General features: G+C 41.0%; 1 protein-coding gene across 1 annotated transcript in view; it reads left to right on the forward strand.

Annotated features, from left to right (window-relative positions):
• LOC145415744 (dual specificity protein phosphatase CDC14C-like) overlaps window positions 1–19591 on the forward strand; it is a 316480-nt gene that overhangs the window by 108784 nt on the left and 188105 nt on the right. The gene's annotated exons all lie outside the window — the stretch shown is intronic.

A 19591-nucleotide genomic window follows, 5' to 3' on the forward strand; every position in this document is an offset into this window, starting at 1 on the left:
AAGTAACTCATTTCCACTGCTCTCGCTCTTGACTTGTTCCCCTCTAGCAAGGTCCATGCCTCGCTTCCATACGTCAGGGTAGGGATCACAATACTGTCATGGAGTGACTTCTTAACTTCCCTACTCACCTCCCTATTTCTCATCACCGCTTTCAGAGAACCAACAACCTTCCTTCCCTGCTGTACTCTTTCAAGCACTTCATCCCCAAAAGTTCCATCCTTACTCATCACACTGCCCAAGTACATTCTCCATATCCTCACCATCCAACCCTCACTGTGCAGTCTGTGACTTCATTCCTCTCAAACACCATAGCTTTTGTTTGCATTAACTTTCAGATTCCTCTTCCTACACACTGTCCCAAATTCATTCACCAAACCTTGCAACTCCCATTCATCTTCACTCAACAATACTGTATCATCAGCAAACAGCAACACCGGACTCTTCCACATCTCACCCACATTCATTAGAGCCACCCTCCTATCCACTGCCCTACCTTGCACTCCTTTACAATCCCATCCATGTATATATTAAACAGCCATGGAGACATCACACATCCCTGTTTTAGTCCCACATTTAGATCAAAGAACTCACTCAGCTCACCATCCACTCGCTCCGTAACCCTAGCTCCTCCGCACATACTCTTCACAGCACTCAACAATTTCCCTTCCACTCCATATATTCTTAATACCTTCCACATACCTTGTCTATCTATTCTGTCATAAGCTTTCTCCAAGTCCATAAAGGCAGCATACACTTTCTTTCCCTTCTTTAGATACTTCTCCACTAAACATCGTAGAACAATTATCTGATCAACACACCCTTTTCCCTTCCTAAATCCCCCTTGTTTTTCTCCATCTAGCTCCTCTGTTATATGCCTAACCCTATCAATGAGTATTCTACCGTATATTTTTCCAGTCACACTAAGAAGACAAATACCCCTATGGTTACCACATACTTCTCTCTCCCCTTTTCCTTTATATAAATGAACAATTATACCCGATTTCCAGACCTCTGGAACCCTTCCCACTTCCCAAGCCAATCTACGCGACTTCCATATCCACTCCACAACAATCTCACCCCTATACTTCAGCATTTCACCATACACTCCATCAATTCCTGGGGCCTCTCCCATCTCGATCTTCTTCATTGCTTCCACTACTTCCGCTCTACTGATCTCTTCCTCCCTCCTCTCAGGCAGTAGACAGATGGATAATAGATTGATAGATACTGAGTTGAGACAAAGGCTGTGAGGTTTCTGTCGAGGCCACCCCACAATGTGGCGTTAGGCAGTAGATAGATTAACAGACTGACAAGCAGGGGGATGGATAGATAGATAAAAAGACAGATAAACTCATTATAGCACCAATTCCGTGGTCGACAGGTGTTCTACACTGCACATCCCGTATATGATGAACCGTATGCTCAGCGACTATTCGGTCGTTGACGTCCTGGCTCACTCTTCTGGTGACTCACACACACGTACACGCTCAGGCGCACGCACGCACGCACACACACATGCAACACCCCCCACACACACCTGGCGTCGGTTACAAACACATGTACAAAAACACTGGTATGCGCACGGATTTAGTCCACAGAGAACCACATCATCATAAAACTAAACCGCCTGGCTATCTGGGTTACGAGTAATTATAAAATTTAAAAAAATAAAAACTAATAATCTGTTCCCACTCGTGTGTGTATATATATATATATATATATATATATATATATATATATATATATATATATATGGTAATGATATTTTAACAACACTTGATTATATGTCTGTGATTGTCTTTTCTGGGTCGTCGGTGTATTGTGGTTTATCCATGGGAGGAAAATGTACTGTATACGAGGAACAAGCATTGAACTGTATCCAGGGAAGTTGTGTGTGTGTGTGTGTGTGTGTGTGTGTGTGTGTGTGCTACATTAAGGGGATTTTATTTAATTTGGGAACGAATTTTTGTACTGAAGGCTATATTTAACTCTTGTAGTTCGAAAAGCATCTCCATATCTGTATACCGTACATAGGCTGAACAAGCTTAGAGGAGTTTAACAAGTCTGTGTAGTGGTCCGTTGCAAGTCGGTGTTAATCCCTTCAGTGCGAGGACTGGTACTACCAGACGATTTGATGCTGTTTAGGAGAAACTTTTCGATGGGGGAGCGGGGATTAGATATTTGCATTTACTTCTAGGGGACAGTCCCAAGATGGCTTTGAAAAAAAAAAAAAAAAAACAGTATCAGCAGAATTTTACTCACACAAAGAAAATGTGCTGATTGATATGATGCAACAGTTCCTGCCTGATGTAGAAGCTCTTCTGGGCCAGCTACTGCCGAAACTTCTAATAAACGCTGTTGCCTTATAGGAATGTAACACTTCCATTTGAAAACATTCAAGACACCAAGGCATTCTCGTAGGGAAGGTGTTAACAGGTCACAGTCAAGGCTACTGGTCACACTCCATACATCCCTCACAAATACCAGAGTAAAAGTATTAGCCATGCTGGATTTGAGCAGCATAAATCAATGACGGACGCGGGACACTGATAAAGGCCCCTTGCTGACGTCAGGACGGATGGATCGCTCGGTCCACAGAATCATAAACTATTTTTGGCATAATTCACTGGCTTTTGAAGGACGCTTGGTCATTCATTCGTGAAATATTATCAGAGCTTCTGTTATAATGTCACTCGCCCTACATGACCAGATTGTGTAGAAAATATACGAAATAAATCTGGTCAGTGCAATGAGGTCTCTCTCTCTCTCTCTCTCTCTCTCTCTCTCTTGACAGTTTTTATAGCCTAGGAGAGATTTTTAGAATTGGTTGGGCTAGATATAGCTTTCATTACTCTCTTCACTACGAGGGGGCTTTCTTAACCCTTGAATCCGGCGATGTGTTAATTGTATTCTTGGTACCACCAGATTTTATTCAACCTGGGGCAGACCTCTAGCAGTGTAGGGTTTAATGGGAAGCCAAATCCAACTTTTGCAGTTCGAAAAATCTCTCCGAACATAATAAAATCGTCTGGGGGTAGCAATGATTAGTAGAATATAAAGGACGTCATCGGAATGAAGTGGTTAAGCGAATACAAAAGTCTGACAATAGTTAGAATGTCATGTTAAAGACGTTATCATATTCAAGCGATTAACCCCGTCACCATGATGGGTGTCTCCGTCGTTGAAAAAAATCGTCTTAATAAATAATAGGCAACCGATATTTTTGGACAGTTTTTTTTTATTTTTTTTTTTTTTTTTTAATATGGCATACAGTTCGTTCATTAAATGTCTCCCATTTTTGGCGTTATTTAATGCGTATAGGAAAACTTAATCATAAGATACCGGTATACTCGTCCCACCCCGGGCTAGCTAGCGTTGCAGTTCTGTGTACCTAATTTCATCATCATCATATTGTAATGCCACCTACCTAATGTAAGTATCATCATAATCGACGTCGTCGTCGTCCTTATCACCACTACCATCACCACACCGAAGGGTGAAAGACTAAAATAAATGAAACATTAATCCCTTGCCTGTGATTGGTCTCTTTTCAGCAATAAATAGTCCTCCGAATTATAAACTTTTTTGACAGATTCATCGGCTTTTGTAGGACACCTGATAAATTCATTCATAAAATATATTGCTGAATGACCTTTATAATAACCTTTATATTTTCACTGACGCCTAATATAACCAAACTGTCTAGTTAAGGTATCTGTCTATACCTATCTGTATCTATTTACACACACACACACACACACACACACACACACACACACACACACACACACACACACACACACACACACACACACACACACACACACACACACACACACACACACACACACACACACACACACACACACACACACACACCAATCCCGTTACTACGCAAGGTATCGCCTACTCTAAAGTCGTCTGGCTGTAGCAGGAGTATAATATAACGTCCTCGTGCGTTAACAGTGACAGCGTTTCTCCCAAGCTGCATAAAGTAGGGAAGTAGCAAGAGTAAATGTAAAGACGTGGTGAGAGGATTGAACGTGAAATATTCGTCCAGAATTATAGGTGAGGCTGAAATGCTGGCGGGGAAATGGTGTGAACTTGTAGCCAGTGAACTGTGCCGCGACAGAAACGTCTCTCTCTCTCTCTCTCTCTCTCTCTCTCTCTCTCTCTCTCTGTAATAACGTCATTTATATTTTCAATTTCTCCAGGCGATTTTAATCTGCATAGGCCAGGAGACTTCGAACTAGAAGGGTTAGATATAGCTTTCATTATCTTCTTTAGTTGTAAAAAAATAAAATAGTTTTCGGTAAAATACTTCCTCGTGTTGAAGGGTTGAGAGAGAGAGAGAGAGATTCCGTGTGTGAGTTTCAGTAAAATTATACTGGGCTATATGGATTAAAGTTGACAGAATAAATACTAAGAGGATTATTGCTTCGTCGTTGTCCAGGTGTGTACTGAAAATAGCGATTAACTCCTGCGCTCGAGAATTGGACGCAGAATGGATGTTTGTGTGTTTGAATAGTTTTCCTGATTTTATGTTTTTCTTTCTTGCTTGATTCTGCGTCACATATTTTTGAATCTGGATGATGATGATGATGATTGGAGGAAGAGGAGGAAGAAGAGAATGATGATGATGGTGATAGGAGGAGGAGGAGGAAGAGAAAGATGATGATGAGAGGAGGAGGAGGAAGAGGAGGAGAAATAGAATAATGATAATGATGATGATGACGGTAATACCATTGGACAAAACAGATGTGTTTGTGGATAGTTCGCCTCTTGTGCTTTCTCATCTTTTGGTTTCTTGATTTTCCCGCAGGCCATCTCTTCAGTGGAAATTAGGGATCTGATGATGGTTATGAACTAACGATGATGTGTGGAAATAGGGGTGCTGCATGTCCACCGTAAAAGGGTTTGCATTTGGATGTTTCAGGGAGATGGTGTTGTCCTGTTTAGTCTAATAGTCATGGTAAAGCGGCGACGAAAGAGGGGGGAGAGAGAGAGAGAGAGAGAAAGAAATTAAAGGGAACCAGTGATAGGAGGAAAGCTGATAAGACGAGAAGTCATTGATTCATTCTGGTTAGAAGCGCCGGTGGGGTATGTGATGTATAGATCGATTGTCATGACCTGAAAAGCAAAAATACAGCATTAATATACTGTAGGCCACAGTTGTTTTGCATCCATAGAAATATTTCATTATACACCCTTATATATATTTTTTGATGGCCTACATAAAATATAATTTAATAATGAACCAGTCATGGACGTCAGATACTTAATTAAAAGTTAAAGTGCTTGTTTTAGCTTCAACAGAAACAAAAGTTAAAGTGCTTGTTTTAGCTTCAACAGAAACGGTTTACATCCAGTTCCAGTAATCATTACATGAGCAATCGGATTCGCAACACAGAGGTGATTTGCATATAATGAACATAACTGTCACTTATTAAACCTACCATAAAGCAATGCAATTTTGAGGCGCTTGTTTACATATTACGTACCGTATATTAAAGTGCCAGGTATTTAAATATGTCCTGTATATACGGTATATATAGCTTTTCGTAACAACCTGATGTTGCTGTTGTTTGATAAATGATAGCCGCTTGTTTTAGCAAGGCCTATAGAATGAACAAGTGAATAGGATTTTTTCTGGGACAGTGGTGAACTGCATGGGTGTATTTTTGCCGTCAACAGTTTCTCTGCATCTTAATACCAGGAAAATTTAGAGATAATGCCGGACTAATCAGTACGGTAGCTAATGAAGATGATTGTCGTGTTTTAGTACTTTAAAACATAGACGTGAAAAGGACTTATTGTCCTTGTCCGTACTATCAAATACTCAGAAGTTGGCCGACGCACACCTACCTGCTGTAGCGATGGAAGGTGTTACAAGATTGTTTTTTTTTTTATTATTATTATTATTATATAGTATAAAATGTGCGGCAAAAAAAAAAAAAAAAATGCGAGAAGGCATAGTACTCTCTGACGTTCGGGGAAGAATGGTAATTATGGAAGACACCAAACAGTGTTTGCAGGGTATTTTCGGCGAACTTTTGCCAGTGTGGGAGACGGCTCCGGCCTCACCTGTTTCACCTACCAGTCTGTACTGCTGGTGCATGAAAGTCGGAAGCCGATGAATGATACCTTGTGTTGGTCGTTGGCTGTATATCTCTCTATGTAGACGGGTGCACACACGTTTCTGGACGACGTGTACTTTTACAGTTCTTGTTGACGGTAGATTCAAGATTTTTATGTTTTACTTAGCCTATAGCTTGTTGTATATCTTCCCTGTAACCTTATTAGTATTACTACCAGACCTCAACAGTATGGGTTATCATCAGTGCGAACAGATCATCTTCCAAGTGTGTTTGTTCCTTTATTAAACAATTGTGCTTCACAAGAGGGCGAATAACCCTTCAATCCGAAGAAATAAGTGTGTGTTTGTGATTATATATATAAATATAAATATGATCGATTCACAGTATTTGCATGCACTCCTCCTATTATTTTTAGTGTATATATCATGTGTAAGTGCTGTGGGTTAAGATAATATTTTTTAACCATTAAGGGATTCAGTTCTTTTATCTTAAAATATGGTACGGTTATGTTTATTATTAGGATCTTGCTGTACTCACCTGATGATGGACTAAGACGGTTCATTCCAGAGTAAAGTCATCTGACAGCAGCACCCAGAATAAGCTACAGCAACACTTCATTGTAGTGAAGTGTCCGTGTGTCGAGTTAGCAGTGTGCAGGGTTGAAGGAAATAGGAGTCGTTTCAGCACAAAGCCACAGAGGATTTTATATGTCAAGAACAGCAACAATCTCTCCAAGACTGATCACGAGAATGAGAAGATCAATGCTTGAGCTGTGGGCTGTTGAAGGAAAGTGGATAATTGAGTGAAAGACTGTGATGACTAGAAAGAGGGAGAAAACAAGTTTCTGAGGTTTGAATAAAACAAGGTTTCTTCAGCTCAAATAAGAAAAAATGACAGAGAAGAAGTTGATTGTCGTAGCCTCGTTGCGTGATGTTTGTACAACAGTGACTTGTGAAGGACGCTTCGAGAAACAAGTGGAAAAGGTGGGGGGTTGAATCATCAGCCTGAGTAGATAATACTACTGGTAGATTTAAATTACACGTAAGATTACTGTCGATAGCAGAACAATAGTAGATGAGAGGAAAGAACCGTGGTGGATGCCTGTTGACAAATTTAGAAATTAATGGCCGTTTGCAACTGCTGTTATTGAACGACCAAAAAAGAAGATTTGAGATGAGACAGGGATGGAAGGAGAGAAACCACAGGAAGGCATTTTACAAGTCTTTATAATTTGTACGGACTCAGTCCAAGGCCTTGGTTTGTCTAGCGTTAAGCCTGGCCGCGGTGGATTAACTGCAATGAAGCTTAGGAGAGCTCGCAGGTAGAAAATGGGTTATTGAAACTATCTATGCTCTCGAGTTCGAAAAACCAGTTTTAAGGTAAATGAAGATAACCTGGATGTTGCAAGGATGTAGTAGAAGAGCAACTCATTGGATGGTAAGGATTCATTGGAAAAAAAAAAAAACGGATGAAAAAGGTTAAATTGTCCCCCAGTTACACATGATTACTGCTTGAGCTAACTTGTTCCCCCTAGCGATTGTGGTAAGTAACAGTGGGAGTAAAGAAGCATTCCGGGCTTTCACACCCCATTTCCCGCCACCTCAGCTTCAACTGCAGTTTTACCTTCTTTCTCACAGCAGAACAAAGAGAACGACCTGCGTTTTTCCGGCGGCCTCGCAGGGTCGGGATGGGGCAGGTCGGCTTGATCACCTCTTTCCCCCCCCCCCTCTCTCTCTCTCTCTCTCTCTCTCCTCTGATATTTGCACTAAACTATATGCAGTCTACAACGCCATCCCGCTGAGTTTACATACCTGTCCTGCACATCTGAAAGGAGGTAACTGAATACTGAATAAATAAATAGGAATACCTAATTATTAACGAAACTAAATACATGACTGAATGACAACTGCCAAATACGGAGTACGATTATGTAACACTAAACCAGTATGATGCTCGTTTTCGCGCATGAGGAGCGTGTTTGTTTGTTTGTTTTTTCATTTGCATTGTTATGCTGCGATGATTTTGTGAAGCATAAAATACAAAAATGAATTGATGTACCTAGCATCTAGAGAGGGGGAAAAAAAAGCTCCTCTAGCTTTATTAGGTACAAAGGTAATGGTTTTGTGAATCATAAACTACAAAAATGAATTGATAGCATCTAGAGGGAAAAAATACTGCTCTAGCTTTATTAGGTAAAAAGTTAATAGCCACTGGGCCGCCCATTGTAATTTTCCGCCCATACCGAACATCGACAGTATCTTTCGCCCACTCGATCATAATAACCAAATATTGAACCAGATATTAACGCAGTATTACAACACGGTCGCTAAAGAGACAGACATGTCGTGGATGTCTGAAAAGGAACTTTTTGTTACCGTCTCCTCTTTTTCTGTATTTTCATCATGCTACTGAGTTGCGATTTTATTTTGCATGACAGTAACCGCTAAAATCGCGTATCTGTCATGTACTGTATATCCAAAAAGAATAAGTATATGCTTCCCCAATTCGTTTATTTATATTATATATATATATATATATATATATATATATATATATATATATATATATATATATATATATATATATATATATATATATATATATATATATATTGGCTACCCCAGGGCATTTTTCCAATAATTCGTCGAACATAAACGAACCCTCTTAATTCGCCCATCCATTTTTTTTTTTTATAACGTATCCTATCATAATCGTGGAGCATAATAAATGACACTTAAAGCTCTCCCTGGAAGCCATCTAAATATAGCATGTCCTCATTTCACCCAGTGCGTCTAACCAAGCTTGCACCCTCACAGTCACACGCTACTCAGTTATACACCATACGGTAGTAACCAAACTCCTCCACAAACTTGCTGTTCAGTAGAGATTTGGGGCTTTGAAAGAGAGAGAGAGAGAGAGAGAGTGTGTGTGTGTGTGTGTGTGTGTGTGTGTGTGATCGTGTAGTGTATGATAAGAGTGATCAGTGTACTGTAGTGTGTATCTACGAGTACTATGTGTAGACTATGGTAATGTGCAGCGTACGGTATGTAAACATGATGCTCTTTCTCTCTCTCTCTCTCTCTCTCTCTCTCTCTCTCCTGTGGTTTCATATGCAGCCACAAATAAGGTGTGATGACATACGGTTATGAACAGGGGGTCTGTGTGAGTGTGTGGAGTATGGTGTGGTGGGTGTACAGTAGGTGGCAGTGATCCGGTTGTATCCATCCTGTGGTGAAGGGGCAATAAAAACTAGTACAGTAGTCGTTGGACCTATACAAACGCGTTCACTGACACCATTTGCACGTCCACCCGAACACTGCTTCATCATGCACCTCGTACCTAGTCTATTTCAGAGGCATAGGGTAATTTCTACTAGCTCTGCCTTAGCGATTTCTTATGCAATCTCTAGTATTTTGTTTCATGTACCCCCAGACGCTTTTATTCAGCTGTCAGTGAATCGTAGGAACCAGCGAGTTAATGTTCTTAAGGGTTTTGTGGCGCCTCCTTCTTGTTGATTTTGCACCTCATCCGTTTCAGCCAGACATGTATGTTTTAGTTTTGGTTGTACTAGACGATTTTATTCAGCAGATCCATCATGCGCCTCCAGCCAAGTCTCTTCTCGTTGACGTAGGAGGCTTTCTAGCACGTCTTTCTGACCGATTTATTAATTATAATTCACCTTTCTCTTGTCCTCGGTGTTTAGATTTTTTTAAAGCTGCTATTTTCTCTCAGCTAACTAAATCGTCTGGTGTTTGCCTGAGTGAAATGCAGTACTTTAGTGTGTTTGTAACAACAGAAGGGTTAACCTTGCTCAGGTAGATGTCGGTCCGTGTTGCATAGCAGGTTCGTAGACGTGGGTCTCTCAGGCCCAAAAATATTTATATTCGGGAAAAATGTTTGTTTCCTTTATTCCAGTACTGAAAATAGAGTAACATATTTAATGTTTCCGCACACAAACATGTAAAAAAATGAACTGTTCTTTTTATATTTTTAACAAATTTTTGGGAAAAAAAAAAAAAAAAAAAAAAAAAAACTAGTAAAAAGTCAATAAATTTTGACCTGTAAGAAAATAAAATCTGAATGGTTGCTTGAGTGGTCCCAGAGCTTGGTATGGAGTGGTGCTTCATGGTGTGAAGAGGGGCTGCCAGACACTGCATTCATATCTGCAGTCAGGGAGAACAAAATATCTCACACATCTCAGGTGGACGTGGGTCTCTCATATCCAACTTATCCTCACATACCCTAATACTGCGGAAACGGAGAGAGAGCTTGAAGTAACTCCCTCACCCCTTGCATGGATACACAAAGTTAGGAAGCTACTGAGAATAGGGCTGCTCCCGGGTATTTAGAAGTTAATGAACTAGAAAATGGGACAGGGGGAGTGGGTCTCAGTCCCACCTCTACCTGAGCAGGGTTAAGATACTTATGAACCGCTTTATTCTTCTGACGGATTTTTCATTTTCATCAATTGACTACTTAAATCAGATTGACGTACTGGTATTTTGTAATAAAACTACTCTCGGGCGGTTTTATTTAAGTTAAGGAGAACCTTTACCTGTGAAGAAGTTACTGAACGGTATATCGTAACTCCTTCTGTTCGAAAACTCTCCAGTAGGTTTATTAAATTGGTATGGAGATACTCCGATCATTCGCAGCTGGACAGAATTGTCTGGTGTTGGCCTAAATGAAGTATCTAGGAGTATCATAAGCAGTAAAAGGGATAATGTTGTTATTGTGTATGTCATTTATGCCTTTTAGATATCGACATAGATTGCACCAATGTTGCCGCCTCACTGGCAGAAATAAACTGATACGGACGAGGTGCAACTGAGCCTCCTAACCTAAACGAGAATAGGACCCTAAGGACTGTTTTCTTGTCGTCCAGGGAGGCTTTGTAGCGCCGCTTCCTTAATTATGTATCCATCTCATCAAGACGCTGACGAGGACCATACACATGGTGGCTTTGTGCACCCTGGGTGGAACAGCTGCGGCGTCCACTCGGGAGTCATATCTCAGTTTCCCAGCATCTTGCTGTGGGAAGGACCTTGGTCCGACCCTGGTGAGGCGCTGTCTACTAGAAAGGGCTCTGCATCCCATTACGGTGTATGTAGTGTACTGTACCAGAAGGATGGCCTCACAGCTACAGTTGCTTACCTTTGGTCGACAGGTCTGCTTGGCCAGACAGACTGGGGTTAAGTATCATCATCATCCCATTAATATTCTCATATGTTATTTATGTCCTTTTTATCGATATAGTTTGCCTACATACAATATACTCCAGTATTAATGTGTCATATAGGTAAACTAGTAAGGAAAGCGTGCTAAAAAGCCAACAACCTGACGAGACTGCGACGTTTAGTTTCCCCACCCATCTCCAGGGAACTGTGGACATTGTCTAATTAGGTGCCAAGTCGATGCAAACAAAAGAGCTACTGTCTGTACAGAACTTGAGGGTAACAGAGTTCATTATTGGACAGTTTTTAATTCGTTGTATATTGTACCCTTCCTACTGTTGGATTATTTTTTTATCTGTGTATGAGAAACATTTCGAACGTGAGGGTTTAGATAAAATCTTAGTTAACCACTTGACTAAAAATCATCTCCACCAAGCAGCAAGAAATCTTTTAACCATAGCAGTATTAAAAGAAAAATGCCACCGCGTTAAGGGGTATAACAAAAAAAAAAAACTATACTGTATATAAAGATTCGATATTGTTCAACATATACAGTATATTAGCCTGTGAATAAACGACATCGTATTAAGCGAAAAAAAAAAAAAAGTCAACGTACAACGTACCGTAAGTTATTAGTGATGAATGGATATTAGTGTTTTTAGATATGCCTGAAAAGACTCCGAAGCAGATTACCGGTATAATTATTTGACGGTAGCAGAAGTAAAATACGCTATCGAGCTTAAGAGGTTGAAAAAAAAAAAAAAAAAAGTGGGTTATTACTGGGTATACAGCGAGAGAGTATTTGTCACTACAAATACAGTAGAGATGAATATAGACGTGAGTCATGGCGGTGGTTGTGTGGGATGATGGTGCAGGTGTTGGCTCATCAGGCCCACACCTGACAATCGCTGCTTGGCTTCAGTGCTCACCCAGAGACAAGACCAACATCATTAACCCCTTGGCATTGCACTACCTTTCTCACACCTGTGACATCAGTTCTGCATATATATGTTTCATTAATTCACTAGTCCCCTTCAGATATCGCTACTGCTGAGATGAATAATATTATATACTGTACGGTATAGAGAGAGAGAGAGAGAGAGAGAGAGAAATGTCTGTGTATGTGTGTGCGTGTGTGTACCGTAAGTGGTGTCGTTCGGGATTTTGAAACCTGTACCACTCATAATTCCTAGAGACAGCGTTTCGTACTGCACCTTTTGCGTATATCGTTTTCTTCGAAGTTCGCTGCTATTAATAGAGTACTTCCTTCTCATGAAAGCGAAGTGCCACAATACGCAGTTAATGAAAAACAAGTTTGTTCGACAGTACCCTTTTCACTTTAGGTAAAATCACTACACCTAACTAAAACGCCACGCAGGCATGGCGGACACAATAGGGTGAATGGGCGCTACCAATGTAGAACGTCACTGAAATAAGTTTTAAAACTTTTGAATAAATTTCTGTTTGCTTGGTAACGGTGAAATCTTTAAACTTAATTTTATTGTTTTGCCCGTCTTCTTTTTTTTAAATATATATATAGGGACAGCTCATTTTGTACTTTTCTTGTGTAAATATACTCCATCAGTAAATGAATTGAACAAAAACATATAGATTACAGTGGCAGGTTGATTTCCGGTCTTAGTACCTTTGTTGTATGAAAAGATTAATAAGTAAAGTGACGTAATTTAAGGACTGTAAATGACAGATTGGCTTTATATCCGGGTATTACATCAATTAGGCCTAATCATTTTTCGTAGGAACACTAAAGGACCCCGATATATATATGTGTTAACCCCCTGATCTCGGTGGCATGACCTATTATATTCTTGTTACCGACAACTTATATTCGGCATAGGAAAGACGTCTCATAGGAATGGGCTAAAAGATTTTGTTTCCGACTCCATCCCTGCAAGGTGTCTTTCCTAAGGCGAATATTATCGCTTAGTGGTAGCAAGAGTAGACTATAATATACAGCATGGTAGTGAAGGGATAAAGTGACTGCGGTATTAGAGTACATCAGTCAAGAAGTTTAATAGAAGCACCTTTACGCCTACAGATATCTCAGTGCTCAGGCTGCCGTAACTCACACGTAGATGAATAAAATCGTCTGAGTTTTCATGGAATAGCGTATTAGATTTGCTTTGTTTATGCAAGGATTAACGGTGACAGAATTGACACTCGGTCTGTTATCACCCAGCTCTGAGCCGAATAAAATCGTACCGTATGTCGTTGACTGAAGTAAAATTCTAGAAAGGACGAGACCATGAGAGTTAGGTAAGTACATCATTGCAGTTAACAGCACTCAGTCAACAGCTTTCAAAAGAGGGCTTCAAATCTCTCTCTTAAGTGCATAAGTTACATCAGTCTGTCAGCAGCACAGATAGGAACATACTTTGGTTCCAGAAGTGTGTCTCGCTTAAGGGAATAGGACATAATACGCACCTAGGTATTTCTTGCGTAAAACTGCACTGCCCACACAGACTGCTTTTTAGCTGGAGATCAAAAAAGGGGCGTAGTGGGCGGAGGCAGCTGGTCCTACACTAGATACAGGCAGGGTGACTGGCAATATCTGGTTTTAACTGGACATGTGATTTTGATTTCTCAGGTATTAACTTCTTGAGGCAACATCTGTTTTACAGTGCCACTGACAAGAGTTCTAAATACGAATACACCAGAAACGTACAGTAACAATTTCACTGGAGAAATATTAGATACCGATACGAGCCTCTGAGAAGCAACATCTTTGATTTCATTAAGGATTATTATATTTCCCTCTTTCTGTCTCCTGGGATTTTACTCACCTTATGATAGACTTTTCGAACTGGAGGGATTACAAACAGTCTTCATCGATCCCGTCACTACCCGAGATCCTTTGTAACGCAAAATATTTGCTGGTGGCCTGATTTCACACACACACACACACACACACACACACACACACACACACACACACACACACACACACACACACACACACACACACACACACACGCACGCACGCACGCACGCACGCACACACGCACACACGCACGCACGCACGCACACACACACACACACACACACACACACACACACACACACACACACACACACACACACACACACACACACACACACACACACACACACACAGTTTCAGTTCGGTGATATTTCGTATTTCATCGTGCAACATGCATATTCTTTCTTTTAGCTTAGGATAGATTGATTATTCTGACTGCAGGGATTAGATACATATCTTTCAGTACCAGGTGGCTCTCCCTTTGCCAAATAAAAATATTCTCAACAGCAAAAGAGAATGTTAAAAAAAAAAATATTTGCTGTGAAGAGATTTACTGTATTTCGGGAAACATCTATTTTGCGTTGCCATTCACGAGGTTCCTGAATAGGGATAGACCAAAAAGTGCAATATTTAGGCTGGAGAAATATGAGATACCAGACTGCGAGTAGGCAAGGGTGTGGGTGTCCTGTACATATCTGTGTGATTGGGTGCTGAGTGAGGAGGGATGGGATGTTGAGTGAAGAGACTGAGTGATGAGTGAGTGAGTGAGGGGTTATCGGGGATAGTGTGAGTGGCTTAGGGAAATCGAGGGGTGAGTAAGTGAGGTAGGGGGAGGATCATGAGGTGAGTGAGTGAGGAGTAAGTGAGGGAGAGGGATCGTGGGGTGAGTGAGTGAGTGAAGGGGATCGTGGGATGAGTGTGTGAGGGAGGGGGACCGTGAGGTGAGTGAGTGAGGGAGGGAGATCGTGGGATGAGTGAGTGAGTTTGGGGGGATCGTGGGATGAGTGAGGAAGGGAGGGAGGAGGGATCAGGGTCCATATTTATGAGGGATCTAAACCAGTTTACAGAATAAACAAGTCTCTGACTGGCTTTTTTTTTTTTTTTTTTTTTTTTTTTTTTTTTTTACGTATTGTCACTTTAATAGTCAGTCTAGTGTCGCTATGAACTTTGCGGTGGCTGTATGGATGAATAACAAGAATATATAGCAATTAAAAAAAAAAAAACTATTATGCACAACTTTATTTAACCCAGGGAAGTTTGGCTGTGAAGTGTTTGAGGAGTGTATGGATAAAGACTAAAATACAAAAAAGAAAAAAATCTTAAGCGCAAGGAAGTTTGGTTGTGAAGTGTTTGATGGCTGTGTGAGAGAAGACAAATGTATAAACGAACACTCTTACACGCAGCCTAAGCCCAAGAAGGTTTGGTTATGGAGTGTTCGATATTTAGTAGAACACAAACATATTAACAAGGAATCTTTTTCACAATATACTGCCAAGAAAATTTGAGTGTGGAGTGTTTGGTGGATAAAACTAAAAATTTTAATCAGAAGTATTATACGCAGCTCATGGCCAAGAACGTTTTGTTGTCGCGTACAGGTATGATAGCAGTATGAGTGGAGACAAAAGTGTAAACAAGCAGCCATATACACATCTTAAAGCCAAGGGTGTTTATAAATATGGATTCAGGTGCTAAGTGAGGCTTCCCCCTTCAGCCAACATCACAGCCAGCCAGGAATATTATTGGAGTGAGTGTGCCTGGCCCGAGGATCTGGGGTTGGGAGGGGAGGGAGGGAGTAAAGAGTAGGAGGTAGACCAGGTGTGCACTCCTCGACAACAAAAACTCACTCAGTCACACACACACACACACACACACACACACACACACACACACACACACACACACACACACACACACACACACACACACACACACACACACACACACACACACACACACACACACACACACACACACACACACACACACACACACACACACACACACACACACACACACACACACACACACACACACACACACACACACACACACACACCATATTGGGATGCCGTGTACGCCCTCGTGTGACAGCATGTGTGAGACGCACCCTCATCCACCTGTACGCCCAAACCCCTGCAGCCTTAATCTGTCTCGCACTGTATCTTTATCCACTCACCCTGCCCACTCCTTACCTTTAATCTGTCGCAAACGTAGTCCCACACAGCCTATTTTTTACTTCAGTCTGTCGTGCACTATACTCATTTTATTTTAACTTGGCCTAGGATTTTCCTCAGTTTGCGCTTATTTCACATAGCTCAGTGGGAAAGACAGTACCACAACTGTATATCCTTTTCATAGCACTTCATCTTGAATATCATCATATTTAATGTTAATCTGTCGTTACATCTCAGCATTCAAGGTAGAGAGTTAGCAGTTGTTGGCCAGGTTAAAGTAAAAGTAATATAATATTCACATACCCTCACCAACCCAGTCCATACCCTCACTTTCACACTTTAATATTTATCCACATGCTTTCACCAACACAATCCATATACTCACTCACACATTACTATTTATCCACATACCCTCGCCAATCCAATCCATACCCTCACTTTCTCACACACTACCGGTAACAATATCCACATACCTTCAACCCAATCCATGCTTTCAGTTCACACACACTACCGATATAGCTGATTTTTTATCTACAGCTACACTCCACACAGTTCATACTTTCTCTCACACTAATCTTATCCACATCCCCGTACCATACTGTCCTTACCTTCACCCTGTCACACTAATATTTTATTCACACTTACGCAACAGTCTTTACCCCATTGTCTTGGCCACATTGGGTTGCTTTTAGGTACGGTATCCACGCCTTGCATTAATCTAGCTTGCGCGCGCGCACACACACACACACACACACACACACACACACACACACACACACACACACACACACACACACACACACACACACACACACACACACACACACACACACACACACACACACACACACTGACCTTTCAGTTTGAAGTACGATCACTCGTCTTTTTTTTTTCCCTTTATAAATATATACACCGTATGTTAATCTGATTTAATTAACCCAGTAAGCACCGAGGAACCAGCGCGGGTGTTGAAATACCATGTGGAACAAATGAAATTGATGTTGAGTATTACGTTACGGTTTGTGTAGACTAATTAGGTATACAGACTAATTTGTTAGGTATTATAGCAATTACTTAATGAGAAAGCTTCCTATCGGCGTCGAGTGTTAGACTATTTTGACGAACTTTAAGACCTCCCACATCGCGAAGAGACAAAATTCATATCTAAATCTCGATCTTCATGAAATAGCTTAGACGTAGCTAGAATATATTATCATCATCATCATCATCAGCCGAAATGTATATAGAGTGAGAAGTGCTTGTAAGTGTGGCTGTAGTGTTGGAGTGGCTTTGGATATATATATATATATATATATATATATATATATATATATATATATATATATATATATATATATATACTGTGTGTTGATGTTATTGCAGCAAAATGACACGTGAAAGTTTAGGTCGTATTCTTGGTGGCGTGGCATATCTCCTAGCACCTTCTCTCAAGCGGTTTATTCTGTGCAGTAGCTACACCTCAATATATTTTTTTTTTTTTTACTGATGTGTTTTCTGCCAGTACGATATACAGAGCATACTAGAGAATATTAAAATGTAAAATGCAAAGAAAGAAAATCGCAAAGAAATGTGCCAAGAAACCTATGTCACCAAGAATACGTGCCTCATTGTGTTGTTGGAGGGGATGTTGTGTGGTGCGTTGGCGGCTGTGATGACGTGAGTTGCTGTGCCGGGATGTATTTTGTGGGTATGGTGTGGTGTGTTGATGTAGTTTATGGGTGTGGGTGTGGTGTGGCATGATTTGGTGTGGTGTAGTTTATCGGTATGGTGTGTGGGTGTGGTGTGGTGTGGATGTGGTGTGGTGTGTGGGTGTGGTGGCATGTCTATACCATACCTATGCATTACCACACCCCTGCTGAGCCATATGTGCATGCTTGCAAGTTAATTCGCCAGCGTGTGTGTGTGTGTGTGTGTGTGTGTTTTCAGCGGTCATGGGAGTGGGATGTGGCTGAGGCTGCATTTATTGACCTGGAACTAAGCGGAGATGAAGGAGCTTGTGAGGACGGGAGTGTGGGTGGTGGTCGGTATGGGATGAGATGGGGGGTTATACAGTTTAAGGAGCCCATTAGAAGGGGGTGGGGTGATTGGTGAAAGTAGTGTTCACGTTAGTGTAGAAACTATAAAGCGCATCTTCCTTAGGGAAAAATTTTGCTTAGTACATTTTCACCTGCTCCCGTATACTATTTCTGTCTTCATAAAATTGAAGCATGTTACATGATAAGCATACGGAAGAATACTAACGCGCCTTATGCAGAAGCTTATTGCTAAGGACGAGGGACTACTGAGTCTCTTTAATATGCGTATTAATCGGCTGTTTTGATTTGTATTCATCCACCTCGCCGGAGATTCCGGTGTACCATACTAACACGATTGGGCACATGGCGTACTGGTATTATTTGGTTGTTCTTTATCTCCTAGTTATTTTTGTTCGTTTTAGGATAGACATTTCGAACTACTGTACATAGGTTTTATACTACACACCTTTTATTAACTCCTTCGCTGCTAGAGCCCCCATCGTAAGATTAAATCACCTCAGGAATTAAATGTATGTTTTCGAAGTGAACGGGCTAATTTGATCGTCTTGCTCGGTCAACCGGTGAGATATAACCTGTTTGCAAACTTTATCAGGTTACACGGTGAACCAAAGCAAAGCAGCAAGTTGATCAAGTCAGTAAACCAGTGTGACCTCAGCTACCTGCACCATAAGTTTGCCTTCAGTGACGCTCTAAGATGTTTGCTGAATTATCCTGCAATGGTCTCTTTTATTTATAAACTGCAAAGTAGAGCGAGACAGTCTTGTTCACTAGGGTTTTGACTGTCGACCGGCAACCTGGGGCTTCTAATGCACCGGTATTCTGTGAGACCGCACGATATATCATTTACGTGATGGAATTCACTCCCTCCACCACGATGACTTTTATGTTGTAATATTCTATCTCCTGACGTTTGTATTCAGTTCAGGGGTGATGTTTCTAATTGGAGGGGACCAGATATGTCCTTCATTTACCCCTTCATCAACAGACTTCTCCCAAAAACTGCAGTTATAAGTGGCTAGGAAAAAATGCTCTCGGGCTGAAGGGGATAACACTATACTGTACCATGTGGGAATGCTGCCGTACCGACCGCGACCTTCACATACGGGACTTTTGCTGGTTAACCCTTGACTGTTGCGGCTTTTTTCTGGTTAGTAATGTCGTGTAGCGTTGAGTGGGAAGTAATACCGGTTTTGGTTCTCGACCGAAGTGTTCATCACATGTTTTTTATTTATTTATATCCATTATTTATTCGCTGCTCTGCTTATACCTATCTCTGAGGTGCGTAAAATGGACTGACGTTAGCTAGAAA

The sequence above is a fragment of the Coenobita brevimanus genome, chromosome 103 (genome assembly GCF_032717465.1).
Source record: "Coenobita brevimanus isolate Jiangsu-jjx chromosome 103, ASM3271746v2, whole genome shotgun sequence".
NCBI classification, from domain to species: domain Eukaryota; kingdom Metazoa; phylum Arthropoda; class Malacostraca; order Decapoda; family Coenobitidae; genus Coenobita; species Coenobita brevimanus.